This window comes from Coptis chinensis, chromosome 7, assembly GCF_015680905.1.
Source record: "Coptis chinensis isolate HL-2020 chromosome 7, ASM1568090v1, whole genome shotgun sequence".
Classification (NCBI taxonomy): domain Eukaryota; kingdom Viridiplantae; phylum Streptophyta; class Magnoliopsida; order Ranunculales; family Ranunculaceae; genus Coptis; species Coptis chinensis.
The window spans coordinates 83,101,434-83,121,254 of record NC_141462.1 but is presented as its reverse complement, the minus strand read 5'-3'; the positions used below and the strand labels follow the sequence as shown (position 1 = coordinate 83,121,254).

General features: G+C 36.9%; 2 long non-coding RNA genes across 2 annotated transcripts; one reads left to right on the top strand and one right to left on the bottom strand.

The window, feature by feature from the left end:
- Nucleotides 1-10,794: 10,794 nt before the first annotated feature.
- Nucleotides 10,795-11,663, top strand: LOC147489411 (uncharacterized). The gene is made up of 2 exons (XR_015202070.1): nucleotides 10,795-11,131; nucleotides 11,371-11,663. It is a non-coding gene; the product is annotated as an uncharacterized LOC147489411 (long non-coding RNA).
- A 6,540-nt stretch (nucleotides 11,664-18,203) lies between these two features.
- On the bottom strand, nucleotides 18,204-19,055 carry LOC147489410 (uncharacterized). The gene is made up of 2 exons (XR_015201256.1): nucleotides 18,829-19,055; nucleotides 18,204-18,670 (listed from the first exon to the last, which is right to left on the bottom strand). It is a non-coding gene; the product is annotated as an uncharacterized LOC147489410 (long non-coding RNA).
- Between the last annotated feature and the right edge of the window lie 766 nt (nucleotides 19,056-19,821).

Sequence of the window (19,821 nt, the reverse complement as noted above, 5' to 3'; positions counted from 1 at the left end):
AATTACTCATCGAAGTAAGACCTACCTGCTTACCAAATCGAACACATCCTAGAAATCAACGACGACATTGCCCACTCTCTCGACGGTTGATTTATGAATCAAACATGGATGAGGGTAATCATCGGAACCATACGGTCGATCGAACATACCATCTACCCGCCATGAATGCAGGTCGATGCTAAGTTCAATATCCTACAATTACTACCTAGTCAACAACAAACTATTCAGTTAAGTCAACATTCATTGAGGTGCATAATCCCTTCACAAGGTTGGTTTTGATTTTTGCGACCAATCCATGAGGGTGAATCACGGGAACCATCTTTTACTAGGATCGCTCCTTGGCTCACAAAGCCCACGATCTACCGACACGTATCACCAAATTTAGGCCACGAATGCGCAGGTTCGATGCTAAAAATAGTCAAGGAGTTTCTTAAGTGCATCAAATGCTAGACTTTTGGCCACAATATCATTCAACCAATTTCGTTTGAAAAGTTAATTGAAAAGAACATTGGCCGTTGGAAAACATCTTATGGCCATTTCACATGTGGGGTTTGGATATCATGGGACCATTCATCCCACAAAAAAGTATTGGCTTTCGGTTCGTCTTGGCTGCAACTGATTACTTTACTAAGTGGATCGAAGCAATCCCCTTAACTCATGTCAAAGAGTCCCACGTCAAAAACTTCATCTGGACACGCCTTATCACCAAATTTAGCTTGCCACACACACTGGTGATGGACAACGGTTCCCAGTTCAAGGGAAAAATAGTCAAGGAGTTTCTAGCCAAGTGGAAGATCGTTCATGCATTTTCCACTTATTCCTTGTACTCAAACCTCACTAAAATTACATTTTTAACATTGAAATACCCATTATATTATCATTTTAAAGGAAGAAATGAAGCAATGGCATAATAGATTCAAACAAATATAATATTACTTTCTTCTAATTTAAAAGTGATTCAAATATGGAAATTCGGAAAATTTGAAAAGAAAGGTTTGAAAAAATGAACAAAAGTCAATTTTTTTGGCGTTACAATTAGTTGGAAAACATCTTTATTTTAGCTCGGCTTGGATGTGAATAAAAATATAATTTATAAGAAATAAGTGAGAAAAGGAAATTGAGTTGCCATTTTCAACGGACTTTGACTTGATGATCAAAGGAATAAAGTCTTTATTCCTATCGGGCCGCTAAGTCCACCAGTTTTGTTATATAAAACAAGTTATTGGAAGTACCCTCGTCGAATCTAAATTACAAAGGATGACTTATTTTAATTGAAAATATTTAACAAAGAGTTGACGACTTACTATAGAAGAAACGTCGGTTAGACCTTAGTTAGCCATCGTTAGTAGCGGCTTATCATTTAGAATCTAAAAAGTCATACAATAAGTAAGTCAATCCTCAATCCTTTCAACTTTAGTTGTGACCTTTATAGTTATGAAAAAGGCTCAAGATGACTCTAAGCTTAGGGCCAAATTCCCACCCCTAATGGGCGGTTCGTACATAGTGGAATGCATCGTCGGCAATGGAGCGTACTGGATCAAGACCCAATAGGGGAAACCATTACCATGTCCTTGGAACACTTATTTATTAAAGAAATTTTATCAATAAAAGTGTAATATGTTGCAATCCATGTTTCTATTTAATGCAAATTTAGGTATACTTTACTTAGGTTTATTATTGCAATCTACTCCATTCAAGTTCACCGACAGACAAGGAACTCGCACTGAAAGAGCCACCAGCATACGTGAACCACAAACACTCTCATGAGTTCAAACGCTCTCCACGGCAACACACTTTCTTAAGCTAACATGCTCTCCACGAGCAACACACTTTCTTAAGCTAACACGCTCTCTGCGAGCAACACGCTTTCTTAAGCTAACACGCTCTCCACAAGCAACACACTTTCTTAAGCTAACATGCTCTCTGCGAGCAACACGCTTTCTTAAGCTAACACGCTCTACGCGAGCAAACTTTCTTAAGCTAACACGCTCTCCGCGAGCAATACACTTTCTTAAGCTAACACGCTCTCCACGAGCAACACACTTTCTTAAGCGAACACGCTCTCCGCGAGCAACACGCTTTCTTAAGCTAACACGCTCTCCACAAGTAACACACTTTCTTAAGCTAACACACTCTCCGCGAGCAACATGCTTTCTTAAGCTACCACGCTCACTCGAGCTACCAGGCTCCATATCCTATACAGTTCAACCTTACAAATGTGAAAAGAGAAGAGAATGGGTTTGGAAATAGGAAAGACCAAGTTCGTTGTTGAGCGAACTGCTTACGTATCTATCTCTCACTTCTAGGGGGAGAGTAGAATTAGGTCTGACGTAGTTCATGTAGGGGGTATTTATAGCTGATAAGCGTGGAGATCTACCCAACACGTGTACTGACAAGCACAAATGTATGGTTAAGATTGAGGAGGAGTGTATGAATGGTGTTGGTAAGAAGTTTGTAATGATGGGGAGTAGTTACAGTGGTGCGTAATTTGCGGTAAGGGAATGTGTAAGTACGACTTTGGCAATGATTGCTTCTAGAATTATGTATGCAATATGCATATATTAGATATTTTAAAGTAAAAATTCCCTTCGTATTGAAATTCTGATGTTGGAGAAGAAGCACATATGATGTTTTCAAAAGTGTATATTAACCAAGCAAGATGCCAAGATTATACACTGACATATATCATTTTCGGAACTAAGTTGCTGCTTCAAATCCACTATAACCGCCCTAGTACATGGTTCAGGTGTCATTCTCATTGAGGAATGAAGTTGATACTTGAAGTGATATGCAAATAAAAATTGCCAAGTCCCTTCCAATCCCTCAATGTAAAGATCAGTAGTTTTTGGCCAATATGTTTCCTTATCCTAGCCTTGTTAACCTAGTAAAATAAACAAACAATCTAAGTAGACTCTAAATATTTTCATGAGAAGCATTACTTAATAAGGTAGTGACATAGGGAAATATATTTCACTGATACAATCTTTTCTATAACCTTTATCCTTGGTTCAAAGGCAATCGGATCGGACAACCATCAAGTAAATGAAGTAATTTTACAGTGCAAAAGCAACTATAGTCCTGGCCCCTCTATATACAATGCTTATTTGTTTCAATGTTCTATGGCCTCAATAACTTTTTGAGTACTTAAAAATGGTTTGTTGGCTAGAGCTAGTGTTTATTTGTCACGACCATACGACAATAAAATTAGCAATATGATTAGTCTTAAGAGGTTTTGTACCATAGTACTATATATTTATTGATAACGTACACTAAGTCTTGCAAAGGTTTTTACCTCAAACTTTCAAACGATTCACTTAACAACATCACATATATATTGATTTTTCAATTCACTTTCATTTGTATTAAAAGCAGCATGAAAGTACATATATATCAAAGTGAATCACGTACATGCAAAGAACTTGTAGCAATTTGAAAATAATATCAATGAACTCATAGCAATGAATATATATCTTTTCAACAAAACTTCCTTGCCTATGCCAACCATAACTACGTACATCAGACTATATGAAAACTACATATTTTAGTTCCATTAGAAAGAATTATTGATGAGAGTAAAACTCTCTTATCATATGAAAAACTCAATTTGAATTGAGTTTATTCGCCTAGCTTTTCACCAACTTAGTGTTAAGATTTGTTTTTGTTTACAAATCCATTTATACACATGTTCTAGTTCTTTTTGTTTGCAATTAGGATCCAACACTATTTTTTAACGTAATATTTCAGGCAACCGCACCATCTACAACTCTATCACTTCGACCCTAATCTCTTTTTAACTTGTGAATTGAATCTTTTACACAACTAAAAAAAACTCATTCACAACACGGTGAAAGTAGAGAAATTGATAGCACTACATCTATTCATAGGCTGAGATTATTCCTACCATGCATCAACAAAATTCAAGAAAATATCATTAAATATAATTAGGTATTCACATGACTTTATATAAAAGTACACAGTACACCTGTAGTTGGGATCGGTGAATGGATTATATGTTTCAGGGCTGCATTCTATATTCCTAGACTACATAACTATTACCTAGCCTGATGATTGATGATTGGCACCTTAATACAAACGATTTATCTTTACGTGTTAGTTAATTAGTTCTTCAATTTTTCTTTCCTTCTCCCAAGTCCTACAGGAAGATTTTTGTAAATATGTTATGGATTTCTTAATAGGAAGATTTTCGATTGTAAACTGGATAAGAGTGTAAGATTTTGCTCAAATAAGATTTCTTATTAATGGACAATTGCTTAAGGAAGTTAATCTCACTACGAACTGGTTTCCTATTAGTTTAAGTTGTATTAGGAAACTTCTCACAATTTAAGTGATCCATGTGGCAGAACCAAGTACTAGGAAAGTGCCACGTATTAGGAAAGAAAATATCCGCCTTATATATACTATGTTTTAATATAGAGAGAGGTGATATTGATATGCGATATATATATATAGGGAGGGATCCGTTTACCATGGTTTTTTATACCATGGTTTATATCACGCCCCTTTACAAGATGAGTTAAAAACTAATATTTTGTGGATATGATTTACTAACTATGGATAGATACTCTACAAAAAATTCGGCTTATTTGGAAATTTCTAACCTATTTAAAAATTGTTGACAACTTTGAATTTTTTTTAACGGTCCAGATTTTTCAATTTTGCAATAACCTATTTACATTGTTAAACACCATCAAATGAGCTAAAATTTTGTGGAGGTGATCTTCATGGTTTGTTGGACATATATAGTTGAAGTGAAATTCTCTCTCTCTTTCCCCGCCCCCTACTTGAGATGTTGGTTCCGCCCCTGGATTTGACAGAAAACAAGCAGGATGTATCAATTGTATTCAAAATATATCGCATTAATTGTAAAAAAACATCGAAGTACATTACATTTTTAGGTAATTTTGCCTAGAAAATTTAGTACTCTTTTCATTTCTTGTAAACAAAATGGAAGCCGTTAGATGTTTATAATTAAAGAAAAAACCTTCCACACTATACAGTGCCACAGGTCCTTTATCTATGTGTCGTCTAATTATAATACAACCTTCAATGAAGTCGATTTTTTTTTTTTTTCTTTATTTTTTCGTTTGTAATATTTCTCTCAAGTATGCATAAAGTTCTGAAAAAGTACTACAATACAAGTACTACGTATGTGTGTTTTTCTTCTCAATCTTGTAGACATGTAGAGTAGACATTTCTTAATAGCCAATACATTGCATTGCATTGCATCCAGACTTAATGAAGTATGAGACTAAACTAAACAACCGCCTAATAACTCATCCTCGGTTGTGCAATAAGATATAAGAGGTGTTTGGTTTAAGCTTGTCGGGGCAGAGAGCTTTCTTTCCTTATATATGCTGGGGTTAATACCAATACCAATCGATCCCCACTACACAGATAACTTATAATATGAAACACTTCTACTCCAGACAAATTCTAAATATCAACTACAACCAACCTAACATGCCCAACTCTCTAAACAACTATTAACAACATATAGTAATACAAAGAAGTAAAAGCCCACAACACAAAGATATACCGTGGTTCGGCTAATGATGCCTACTTCCACAAGAGCTAATCCTTTTATAAAGTGGGAAGGAAGATTACAATCACTCATTTCTGTCTCTCACCTTACTAGATCACTCCTCTCTCTTCACAAGCTTGTCTCTCTGTAAATGTTATCTCTCAATCTTTATTGTTTTCAAGATTAGGTTGTCTCTCTCTTGTGTTGCCTTAGTTCGTGTTGGTTAGGTTTTCCAAAACTTTGTTTCTATTTATATAGTAACCCACAATCTCGCGGTTACTGTAGCAACCATAAACTACGAAAAATAGACATGGGCGCGGGCGCGCCTTGGGTAAGGCCAATGTCGAGCGCGCGCGCCCTCAATGTACTGTAAGTTGTTCACGACATGAGCGCGGGCGCACCTTGGGCAAGACCAATCTGAGTGCACGCGTGCTCAGACCTCTTCACGTAAACTGAACTTTTTTCTCTCTTCATATGAGGGATAACTCCAACAATCTCCCCCTCCGGAACAGTGAGGGGGCTACCTCCATGCAATTTCCAAATCAACAGGAGGAGTGTGCTACCATTCTGGTGGTAGCACAACAAACATCAAACTTACCTTTCGATAAGACTTTGGTCATCATATCCGACCCATTCTTGTCGGTATGGATCTTCTCGATACACAAATGATTGTCTTTGAGTACTTCTCTAGTCCAATGATAACGCACATGTATGTGCTTGGATCTAGAATGAAAACTCAGATTCTTGCTCAAATGGATGGCGCTCTGACTGTCACATAGAACTACAAACTGTTTCTGCTTTATCCCTAGTTCGTCGAAGAATCTCTTCATCCATAGCATCTCTTTGTAACACTCAATGGCTACAATATACTCGGCTTTTGTAGTGGAGAGGGCAACACACTTTTGCAATTTAGATTGCCAAGAAACTGCTCCCCCTACAAAAGTAACCAGATAACCAGAGGTGGACTTCATCGAGTCAACATCACCTGCCATGTCTGCATCAGTGTAGCCTTCAAGTAAGGGCTTACTTCCACCAAAACACAAACACAATTTGGAAGTGCCCTTGAGATATCTCAATATCCACTTAACACCTTCCCAATGCTCTTTACCCAAATTTGACAGAAATCGGCTTACAACACCAACGACGAAAGCAATATCCAGTCTTATACACACCATTGCATACATCAAGCTGCCCACTGTGGATGCATAAAGAATCTTTTCCATCTGATTCTACTCATGTTCACCCTTAGGACACATCTCTTTGGTCATGCGAAACTGGCCACCAAGCGGACAACTGACTGGCTTCGCTTAATCTATGTTAAATCTCTTTAACACCTTCTCAATGTAACTTTCTTGAGAAAGCCACAACTTCTCACTCTTTCTGTCATGAGTGATCCGCATCCCAAGTATCTGTTTTGCTTGACCTAAATCCTTCATCTTAAAGGACTTACTCAAGTCTTTCTTCAACTTGGATATCTTGTTGATATTTGGGCCAACTATCAACATATCATCCACATACAACAAGAGCACTATAAAATCTCCATCTGGAAATTTTTGAACAAACACACAATGATCGGAAGCAAACTTCTTGTATCCTTACTTCGCCATAAAGGAATCCCTTCACAAAAAGGCGAGCTTTGTGCCTTGGGTGTGGATTGTTCTCCTCATGTTTAACTTTGTAGATCCACTTATTCTTGAGAATTTTTCTTCCTTTCAGTTTCTCAACTAACTCATAAGTGTGATTCTTATGCAAAGAATCTATCTCATCATGTATGGCCTTCAACCACTTCTCTTTGTCTGTACCTTTAAGAGCCTCTTGGTAGTACATAGGTTCTCCACCATCAGATAGTAAAACATATGTATGTGGTGGATACTTGGTTGAAGCTTGTTTCTCTCTGTCAGACCTCCTTGCCCCATCTGCTGGTGCCTCAGGAGGATGCACTTCTGCTTGCTCAGGTGGTGGTTCATGCACTTCATCTGCATCTTCTATATCAATAGGTTTTATCCTATCATGATCAATAGGATCATCATCATTAGCTTCAAACCCATAGTTCTCTGCATTCTCAATACCTTCTACATGTTCCACAGTAGGAACTTCTGGTTATGAATCAACAAGATCATTAGTGAAAGCTTGTAGCTTCTCACCCTCCTCACAATCTGCTATAGTTTGGTCTTCCAAGAACACAATATCTCGACTTCGGATTACCTTCTTGTTAATCGGATCATAGAGTTTGTAGCCAAATTTCTCATCCCCATAACCCAAAAAAATGCACTGCTTGGCTTTGTCGTCAAGCTTGGATCTCTTATCCTTGGGAATATGAACAAATGCCCTGCACCCAAATACCCTCAAGTATCCATAATCAACATATCTACCTGACCATACTCTCTCTGGATAATCACAATTCAGAGGCTTTGACGGCGATAGGTTGATCACATGTACGGCTGTACGCATTGCTTCTACTCAATAACTTCTATATAACTTAGAGTGAGACAGCATGCATCTCACCCTCTCTGCAATGGTCTGGTTCATTCTCTCGGCTATACCATTCTGTTGCGGTGTCTTGGGAACTGTCTGCTCATGACGAATCCCATGACTCTTGCAATACTCTTCAAACGGCCTTATGTACTCACCCCCATTGTCTGAGTGAATACACTTCAAAGGCTTCCCTGTCTTTCTTTCCACCATGCTATGGAAAGTCTTGAACACGCCAAGTACTTCATCCTTGGTCTTCAGACTATATGCCCATATCTTTCTTGATGCATCATCAATGAAAGTCAAGAAGTACAAAGCTCCCCCGTAGAACTTTACTTTCATAGGACCACATAAGTCAGTGTGAACTAGCTCAAGGACATTGTCCTTTCTGTGAGACGAGAATCTTTAGAAAGACACCCTGTGTTGCTTTCCTACCCATAATAAGTACATCTATTTAAATGTGTATCTTTGATGTCTAGCAAGGCCTTTTGATTGGCAAGAACTTCCATGCCTTTTTCGCCTATATGATACAGTCTCTTGTGCCATAGTTCAGAGGAAGTTTCTTTTTCTGCCGCATTTACTTCTGCTTTACACAAACTAGCATGTGTCTTGTAAAGAGAGCAAATTTTCTTCCCTTTGGCTGCTACAATGGAACCTCTGCTCAGTTTTCATACCTCGTTACCAAACGAGTTTAGAAAGCCATCATCATCTAACTTCCAGCGGAAATTAGGCTTAGCTGAATGTCAGGGACATGTCTTACATCCTTGAGTGTCAAGGTGTAGCCGACATTGGTTTCTACATGAACATCACCAATGCCTACAATCTTCGAGACTCCATTGTTGTCCATCTTCACCTCACCAAAATCACCCGATTTGTAGGTAGTGAAGAAACTCTTCTAGGGTGTGACGTGGTAGGAAGCACCTGTATCTACCACCCACTCTGTACCCTGGCCTGAAGTGCTCAAACATAACTCGTCACCATCTGACACAATTCCTACTTCACCATGTGAAGCGATATTTGTGGCGTCTCTACTGGCAGTGCTTTCTTTTAACTCTAACTTGTCTTTATGTATGGTACTAGTCTTCTCATCCCTCTTCAATTCTATGCATTCATACTTGAAGTGGTCATGGATACCACAATGATTACATGAAAAATCTTTCTTAGGAGGTTTGCTCGCGCTCCTAGATTTTCTTTTGTCCTCACCTCTAGAATCAGATGGTTTTCTGCTTTTGCCCTCTCTCTTGCTTTTCTGTAACAAGGATCTCTGAGTGACAGGAGTTATTCTGTGCGTCCTTTCTTGTCTTCTCGTAGAGGTCTTCTAAAGTCGTCCACAGGTTGAAAGCTGTGGTCTCTTAGGATACAAGGCGGATTACATTGTTGTCAATCTGTTGTCTAATGCACCCAATCGCTTTTTCATCAAGCGTCTTCCACTCAGTCGTGGCAATTGCGTCTGGTTTTACTCCTCCATTTTCAATGGGTTGTGCTAGGTCCTTGCAATAGAGTAAGTCTCCCATCCTGGCTTTCCACAAGGTGTAGTTATCTCTATTCAGACTAGTCATGCGAGTGTTCATAGAATGGTCCATCTTTACAAGTTATTTTAACTCAAACCTTCTCTCAGGAATTTTGTCAAACAACTTCCGAGCAAAATTTGGATAACACCTAGGTTAATCTAACCAAGGCCCTGATACCACTTGTTGGGATTAATACCAATACCAATCGATCCCCACTACAAAGATAACTTGTAATATGAAACACTTCTACTCTAGACAAATTTTAAATATCAACTACAACCAACCTAACATGCCCAACTCTCTAAATAACTATTAACAACAGATAATAATGCAAAAAAGTAAAAGCATACCACAATACAAAAATATACTGTGGTTCGGCCAATGGTGTCTACTTCCACAAGTGCTAATCATTTTATAAAGTGGGAAAGAAGATTACAATCATTCCTTTTTGTCTCTCACCTTACTAGATCACTCATCTCTCTTCATAGGCTTGTCTCTCTGTAAAGGTTATCTCTCAATCTTGATTACTTTCAAGATTGGATTTTCTCTCTCTTGTGTTGTCTTGGTTCGTGTTGGTTATGTTTTCCAAAACCTTGTTTCTGTTTATATAGTAACCCACAATCTCGCGGTTACTGTAGCAACCAGAAACTACGAAAAATAGACATGGGCGCGCCTTGGGCAAGGCCAATGTTGAGCACGTGTGCCCTCAATGTACTGTAAGTTGTTCACAGTATGGGCGCGGGCGCGCCTTAGGCAAGACCAATCTGAGCGCGCGTGCACTCAGACTTATTCACACAAATTGAACTTCTTTCTCTCCTCATATGAAGGATAACTCCAACAATACATTCATACAAAGCCACTTCTATTTGCATGCCAATGATTTCCCCAAAATTTATGTTTACATTCGATCACCAATTTGTCAAATTTTTTAAGTGCCCCACTATTTTGTAGGAGATCATGCTATAGATACTTATTTGACTCAACGAAATGAACTCGTCACTGGATATTAATCAGAGAGATTCCCCTCAGCGAATCGCAAACTTACCTGAATGTGTCTCATCTGAAGGATTAGATTCATTAAATTATCCCGTGGGACCAAACGTCCAAACAACAAGCACAATTGATCAATTGATGAAACCTTTGCCAACTTGGCTTTTGTAATTAGGAAATAGTCCAAAGATGAGAAGTATATACAAATAAGTTAAAAGTACTGATGGTTGAAGTTTTATTTGGTTGTGTACCAAAAGCCTTGCATAATTCCAAATTCGATGACTATATATGGAGCGTTAATTATTAGCAAGTATGGATTGATCACAAATCCATTTAGATATAACATAATCGAATTCAAAGATTTTTTTTTTATGTTTTGTACTAACTTTTTTGTTTAGTGCAAGTGATTGCGACTTGAACATGTTACGTTCCAAACCTTGTATGGTCATTCTACACTCCCACCTTTCTCTGGATGTTTGGGTGAAAAACTTTACATAATTATGGGAGAGACCATTGTTAGCAATATGAAGTCAGTTTTGATTTCGTGAAGAAGACACCTAATTGGAAAGAAGAAGATGCAAATCTTTCAATTTATTTTTCTTTATCATTCATGTAGGTAATCTACTAATCTCCTTCTCTTTCAATTGTGGGGCTGTATCCAATGTTTCAATTTATTTTTCTCTATTACTAATATCCGTCTCTTTCAATTTATTTTTCTTTGGTTTGAAAAATTCTAATATGCAAGACTACAAATAATCAAGGCTGGATATGGATTGATCACAAATCCATTTAGATATAACATAATCGAATTCAAAGATTTTTTTTTTTATGTTTTGTACTAACTTTTTTGTTTAGGGCAAGTGATTGCGACTTGAACATGTTACGTTCCAAACCTTGTATGGTCATTCTACACTCCCACCTTTCTCTGGATGTTTGGGTGAAAAACTTTGCATAATTATGGGAGAGACCATTGTTAGCAATATGAAGTCAGTTTTGATTTCGTGAAGAAGACACCTAGTTGGAAAGAAGAAGATGCAAATCTTTCAATTTATTTTTCTTTATCATTCATGTAGGTAATCTACTAATCTCCTTCTCTTTCAATTGTGGGGCTGTATCCAATGTTTCAATTTATTTTTCTCTATTACTAATATCTGTCTCTTTCAATTTATTTTTCTTTGGTTTGAAAAATTCTAATATGCAAGACTACAAATAATCAAGGCTGGATTGGAATAAGGCTAGATTGGAATGGTGACTAAACATTAATGATTATGATTCAAAAGTCCAATGAGCGTATTGGTAAACGTTTTGTCAACTACAAACAAGAAAACGACCATGAAAAAAATACTTCAAAACATCTTTGCATTTAGTCAAACACTTTCTTGGCATATCATACAAGATCAATTTTAAAATGCTTACAAACAGAAAGAGACGTGTCCGCTTCTCCGAAATTCTTTGGTTCAGTGGTTTAAGTTGCCGAGATGTATTTCAAAGATGTAAATCGATTTGTTGCGAGAGAGATGATAGAGAATGAAAATGGATTGTTAATGGCAACGAACGTGTCTTAAAGTTAATAATGCTACACCGACCCATTTATTTGACCTACTATTTGAACCTACTGATGTGTCATTGAATTACATAGAGATACGTGTCCGTGTGTATTGCAATCATAGTTCGAATTTTGAATTTTTGAAATTCCGACAAATCCAAAATTTGAAATTTATTAAATTTCGACCCCTATCACATTCGGAATTTCGGATGATTTCGGAATTTCAGATATTTCGACTCTTTATTCGGAATTCCGTTTTTTTGAAAAACCGAAATTCCAGACGAAATTTCAAAATTTCGTTCGGAATCACGAACTATAATTGCAATACAAACCAACGTTATCCAAATAATGAGTCGTAGTAGTAGGTCTAAAAAGTAGGTTCGTGTAGCACTCTAATCCTTAAAAGTGGAAATAAAGTTTTTGGTAAGTTTTAAATGGCTTAGCTTGAGCAAGTCAAATTCTCTCATTTCTTGCTTTTAGATTGACACGTCAACAAATTGTAGAGGTGTTGGATGGTCTAATCTAGTGGTTGTTGTGGAGAGTACAAAAAAGGGTAAATGTGGATAAGGGTGGAATTTGAGCCGAGTAGCTCGGGCTCGGCTCGAACTCGTTCATTTAATAAATGAGCCAAGTTTGAGCCTATAGTATAGCTCATATAACAAATGAGCTTGATGAAGCTCGGCTCGATAAACAAATTATTTGGGCTTGGGCTAGTTTATATATTATATGAGTCAAATTTGAGTGGAAAAAAACTCCCTTAATAAATAAGCCAAACTTAAAAATAGTGAAGTTCGGCTTAATTAGCTCAAATTACACCATTAAATGTGGGAGACTAAATGGATCCCTTGCCGTTATACGTTTTAGTTTATTAAGACATATCTATTCTTTTGAGCAAGGGCCTCGGTTCCATTTTCAATTTGAGCTTATATCTGATATATCGAATATTTGGATATATCCATTTTTTTGTAAATCATATTTAAAATATCGGAAATCATATATCGAAATTAATATCGAAAATATCGGTTATATTCGAAATATATTGAAAATATCGCTTTATATTTTAAAATGGTCAAAAGTCAAATATATTCTTTATATCGAAATATCGATTATATCAATAAATAAAGGTTCGTCTTTCCGTTATATTCTATATGTTATCGATGTCGTGTAATACCGATATATATCGGCGATATATCGGATATATCGGCGATATTTGGGTCCATGCTTTTGAGCAAGGGCCTCGGTTCCATTTTGTTTGAGCTTTTCTGGTGTCCATAGAATCAAACTCATTCTAAATCATTGTAAGAAATCACTTCGACTTTGACCTTTGTAAGGTTCTTCGACTGGGTCGCTATCTATAAATCATTCTTGTCTAGTATATATCAATAAATAATGGTTCGTCTTTCCGTACGTTCTAAACTTCTAGAAGATTAGTGTAATGTTAATCTTCTTACATATGGTCACCTACAAGATTGTTGCAAATAATTTATCCTTCATTCCTTCCACTACTAGATTGGACTAGGGGTGGGAATTTGGCCCTAACGACCCTAATCCTATCGACCGACCGGCGATCCTAAATACCATAAAGCCCTCCACGAGTTTAGGGCCGGCCGTGGAATGCCTTCTCTCAGAGAGCGCAATAGAATAAGATTCTAAAACATAGGCCCGACCCTAACCAAAGCCTAACAATTTAATAACCGTAACTTCATACTTTCATATAAATACACATCCATAATTGTCCAACTCATTTTGTTAAATATTTTCAATTAAAATAACATTGTCTTTTTGAATTTATCACTTACACTACCCAAGAAGATTCCAATAACTTGTTTTATATAACAAAAACTTGTCTTAGCGTGCCTATGAGTGAAGAATGAAAGCACTTTAGCTTAATAAAATAAAGAAGACTTTATTCCTTTGATCATCAAGTCAAAGTCATAATTTATTATTCCGATTTTCTTTTCTCACTTATTTCTTATAAATTATATTTTTATTCACATCAAAGCCAAGTCTAAAACTAAATATTTCCTTCCACACCATTAAAGCAAAAATCTGAGGCGGACATTTGTAACATAGAAACCAAAAACAACCTTTGTCAAAAAAATGACATTTGTAATCTCAAACCTTTCTCCATCACTTGTTCAAAAGCCAATATTTTCATTTCCATATCTGAAAGCTTGAATCACTTTTAAATTAGAAGAAAGGTAATATTATATTTGTTTGAATCTATTATAGAAATAATTTATGATATTACAAATAGTTTAACAACTTCCATGACCATACCAAAAACTATTATGTTTCTTCTTTATATATATTACTTCTTCCTTTAAAATGATAATATAATTATTTGTCTTTGTATTTCAATGTTAAATGTAATTTTAGTGAGGTTTGAGTCTGAGGAAGAACAAATTCGAACTCTCGATGTCTTGATTCATTAGATTGTGGATGTGCATTTTAAATTTTGGACTTATCTGAGGATTATTACTTAGATTGGTTGAACTTTGAGTTTGTAGATTATTGTACATTTTTGTAATATAAATGAGTTTTAAAACCCATGTAGTAAAAAAAAAGAAAATATATAGGCGGCCCTAAAGCCCGACCCCTAAAGCCTTTAAAGAGGGCTAGGGGTCGGGTTTAGAACTTGAGGTTTCGACTTGTGACCCGCCCGACCGACCCGCCTCTTGACTTTAGGGCCGGGCCAACCCAACCCTAATATCTTAAGGGCTTTAAATGTTTAGGGCCGGGCTAGCCCGACCCGGCCCATTGCCCACCCCTAGATTGGACACATGAGAGCACGAGGGCACCTACGACGTGGCCCATTAGGTAACAGACTAACAGGAATCCCATAAAACTTTGAATCAGAACTGTTGGAAACTTGAATGAATTTGTGTCCCATAAAACTTTGAATCAGAACTGTTGGAAACTTGAATGAATTTGTGTCCTCATGGGTTTGAACCCATGAACCCATGACCTTATGTATCTACTACACTCTAATGTGAGGGGCTTTAGTCCCATATTGGTTACTAAGGTTAAAACTCTTAAGTTTGTATTGTTTTGTGTCTTTATGGAGGGATAGTATAGAAAGATATAAGGAGATGCTCACGCGCATACAATGCTATCTTGGTTTGGGGGCTCTCGGGGGAGGTGACGCGTGCAGGGGGGTGCATTTGGGCTTCGCGTGGGTGCATGTCGAGGGTTCTTCCAAAGTTAGTACAATAGGTAAGACTAGTGTAGTCAAGGCGTGCGCTTAAAGCGCAAGACGCACTTTTAGTGCCTCGCCTTGACCAAGGCGCGAGAGGTAACATAAGTCGTGCTTTTTGTCGAGGCGCACAAGGCGCGCGCCTTATCAATTTTTATAGTTTTTTCGTTTTTTTTACAATTTTTGCTATACGTGACACATTTACACTCGACCCAATTGTTGTATGATATAAGAAATTGTACAAATTTAGTAAGTTTCATTGTAGAGTACACTTTAAACTTAATTTTGACTATTTTTTGTTAAGTTGTATGGATTGAGAGAAGACACAAAGATGGATTAAATTTTAAATGAAATTTTACGGGATTCTAAAATTGAATCAAGTGTTCTATTTTATGAAGAACTCATTTAACTCAATTCGATCGGTTCATTATTTTAGTTTATTGAAGTTAAGCTAGATTGTATTGAGAGATACGAGTTTTATTTTGCTTTTTACTTATTGTTTAAGATTTTTCTTTTAAATGACTACAATGGTTTATGTTTACAATCACATAAAATTAATTTTAAAATTTGGCTAAGCAAATCAGTAATAATTCATGTCATATTTAATATTTATTTTATTTTTTATTTGATATATCTATTTTTTTATTACTACGCGCCTCACTTCAATCAGGCGCGCGCCACGCGCCTAAGACACAAGAGGGTGTTGCGCCTTAGGTGCGCTTTAACGCCTTTACTACATTGGGTAAGACATGCGCAGGGGCACAATCCTCGCTCGTCGCTCGGTCCAAGACCCAAGCTGAGAGGCAAACTCATACTTCTATACGCCGTGTCACTGTGTACCCAAGTAATATGGGGTATTATGGTAAGGGCATCTCCAATGGGGGGTGTAAAATTACACCTCCACCTAGGCTCCACGTAGGTGCCATTAGGATTTTACACCTCTAATTGTATAGTATTGTATAGCTCATAAATATTCACACTCTATACTCTCCAATGGAAGAGTGTAAAAAAAATAGATTTTAAACTCGGACATCACTCCAAGTGACGTCCCTCTTTAATTTAAACTGGGATGTCACTTGGAGTGACGTCCGAGTTAAAAAATAAAGCTTCAAACGTGTGTTGAAGTGACGTCCGAGTTTTTAAGTTAAACAGACGTTATTTTAAGTGACGTCCGGGCTTTTTATTAACTAATAGCGAGAGGGGGAATTTCCCACCCTCTCTATTAGCTAATATACTATTACCTACGGTATAGCACCCCCATTGGAGAGAGTTTTTTTTATATTTGGGGTGTAAAATTTCCACTCTATACGGTTTACACCCCCATTGGAGATGCCCTAAGACATTGAACATGAGCAGCGTTGAGACTTGATTACAAGAGTAGTTCCGTGACATATTGGATCACTCTTACCCAAAATCCTTGGTAGCAGAAGCTATGTATGGGTCAGATCAGTGTACTTGTCAAGCCACTTGAGAAAGACCTAGGTCACCTGTTTCAAAGAGTTTATGTATATGAATGCTGGCCAACGGAACTGCGACACTAGAGAGTCTCAATTTTCCTTTGGAACATGACACTCGGGGAATATTCAAACTCAATAAAGATTTGGCAAAGAGAGATGACATATAGTGACGAAAGAGGTCTAAATAAATTGGTATTTATCATCTGACGGAATATCCTTAATTATTCTCAACTGTCTCAATTACTATTTGCATTTAATTGTTTTTATTGTAAATTCAATCCAAATACAGTCCCTTCTTTATAGTGCTCGAACAAGGTCCCATGGCCATTCCGCGCAAATTTAATTATAGCTAATCCAAAACACTTTCGACCAAGTACAAAGGGAAGTTTAAGGGCAAACGGTTGGTATCTTCAAACTTCGAAATTTTGGCCAATTTCCGACGTATAAAGTGGCTGAAATATTTCCTAGGTTTTTCTAATATTTAAGTTTTGTAATTTTGAGTTTGCACTTATATTAGTGTGCCTATTTTCCACCTATTTTTCTAATTTTCCTAACTATATACGCATATCAAACTGCAGCGGAGTACCTAGATAATTGTATTTTCAGTAGATTAGGAGCTTAGGACGGTATTGCTATGAAATGATATACAAAGAAGGGCACAATAAACAATCAAGAGCAAGAGACCATACAATACAGGGCATGAACATGCCAGTGCACGAGCTTCACAGAACCAAAGTGATGCTCTCGACTGATGCCACTCATGACTCATGTCCTTGTAAGCAGAGTGTGTTTTTTTTTTTTTTTTTTTAAGAAACAGAGTTTAAATTGTTGTCTTTATTATTTCAAAATGATCGAAAACAACAGAAGGAATGCTGTTTTAAATGTTTTGCTTAAACTCAAGTGTACGTTTGGCTTAGATTTCAGAGAATTAATGTTATGATATTTTTCATCATGAAACATGAACAAGAAATAGATCACTGCCTGTCCGAAAACTAGACGCGTAAACACTCCACATTATTCAAAAAAGTAGATAACTCCTATCCAGGGTTCTTTGTGTTTCAAAGGATCCTTCAAGTTTTAGACAGACCGGCTTAATCCCTGTTCAATCATCATCATATAAGAATGCTAATATGACAACTTGAGTACTTGACAAGACAAATATTCATTTCTGAATTACTGATGAGTTCATTGCCATAGAAAAAACTCGGCACCAGTTCCTTGCATATCTTTTCTAGTATATAGCTACCAGAAAAATATGCTACAAATGAAAATTCTGAACTCGAACAAATCATTGCATATTTATCTTTTCCCAATCCGGGTAATTTCTGCGGACTGCTTACTGCATATGATTATTTAGGGGCATATGTTGGAATAATATTTTATTGTAGATTTTGTGTCACAAAAGGCAGATGGACTGGAAGTCAGCATCGTTAACATTGTTTTCAGTTAAAGCGATGAAATCCAAAAACTAAAAGAGAAGCACGTACAATGAAACAGAACGATAGATCTTTTTTCTGAAGAAACAGTTAAAACATACCATATTAAAGCTAGATAGCAATACAATTAAGATCCTAAACCAACAGTAGAAGATGTCTAATTCTTCCTAGACTTCTTGGTGTTACTTTCATGCAAAAAGTCGAGCAAAACAGTGCTCTTGCATTTTGGACACTTGGGGTCTTCTTCTGCTAACATCACATACATTAAGCAACGCGGGCATCCGACTAATATCATAGAAGTCGCTTCGGGACTGTTTGCATCAGTATGCTCCGAAGAAACACATGAACTTGGTGACGATGTTGGTGGTGGAGTTGGTGATCTTCTTGGTGATTCATTTTCTTGGTTTGCTCTTGGTGGTGACAAGTTCAGCCTTAAGTCGAGCTCACGTCGCTTTCCTTTTCGACTCATGGTTTTGTTGCACTCCTTTTGCTTATCCTTCTGATAGCAGATTGATCCACTCTATATCAGTTTGCAAAAACAAAGGGAAAAAAGAGAAGCTGTAAGACACAATAATATCAACGAAACAGTAAAGTTTATATTAAGAATTAAAATAAGGAAATAAAAAGATATTCACACTTTGCAGACACATGCAACAACAGTATAAGTTGATATGTTACCTTTAAGGTCAAGAATCCTTTGCCAACCTAAAGGCAGAGGACATGTACCATCAACTTCTACTGGTAATGAAAAGACTTCAAAATGTGTTCAAGAGTGAATGAGGCGGTTTGAAAAACATGGACTAGGCTAAAACCAGAGAAAACATCCCCACAAACCTTTACAGGCTTGTGATTCCTAGTACCCAAACCAGAAGTAACCCCACCACAAACATGAACTTGTTGTTGGTGTTGTTGATCCCGTAAGGCCATTATTATATAAGGGGGAATTGAAGGAGATGGATGGGTTTTCCTTAAATTTTAGCTTATTAATGGGGAGAGGTGGACGATATAAAGATGAAGAGAGAAAAAGTTAAAGAGGGGATTGAATGGAATTGAAGAATTGGTTGAAAATGAGCGTAATTGAGACCAGAAATTGTATTAATTGTGTGGAAAAACTCCAAAGGATTATGCATGCAGGAGTAAATTGGAGTAAATAATCCATTACAAGTACAGGGCTTCTTCATTCATTGCTTACATAGTCGGTGTGTTTATGTGTCAACAAAACCAAGTGAAAAATTAAAGAACACTTTGAATTTCACTTTAACTATTTGTTTGTATCTCAATCAGTTGAGAGCTTTGAGTGCTATACAAATTGGATTGTAGGAGAGATGTAGTAATCTAATTTCCAGATGTTAGTCTGTTCTTATTAAAATGTTCAAGTTTGTTGACTCAACCACAATGCGCCAGATCCATGCAATCTTTACTACCATTGAAATCTAGTGGGCATGTAGCCGTTGTACACTTGTACCGTAACAAATGTTGATTGCTACCGATTTTCTATCATTGATTAAGGTTATCTCAGTTATCAACTCTCTGCAGAAGACCAGTTCAAATGATGTTGAATGGATTAGTAACTCTATATTAGGAAATATTATAAGTATTTGTAATAATCTCTCTTTTTCTGTAAAATACGGTTGGATTAACAGAACTGGTAATGGAGAGGCTCATGCATTA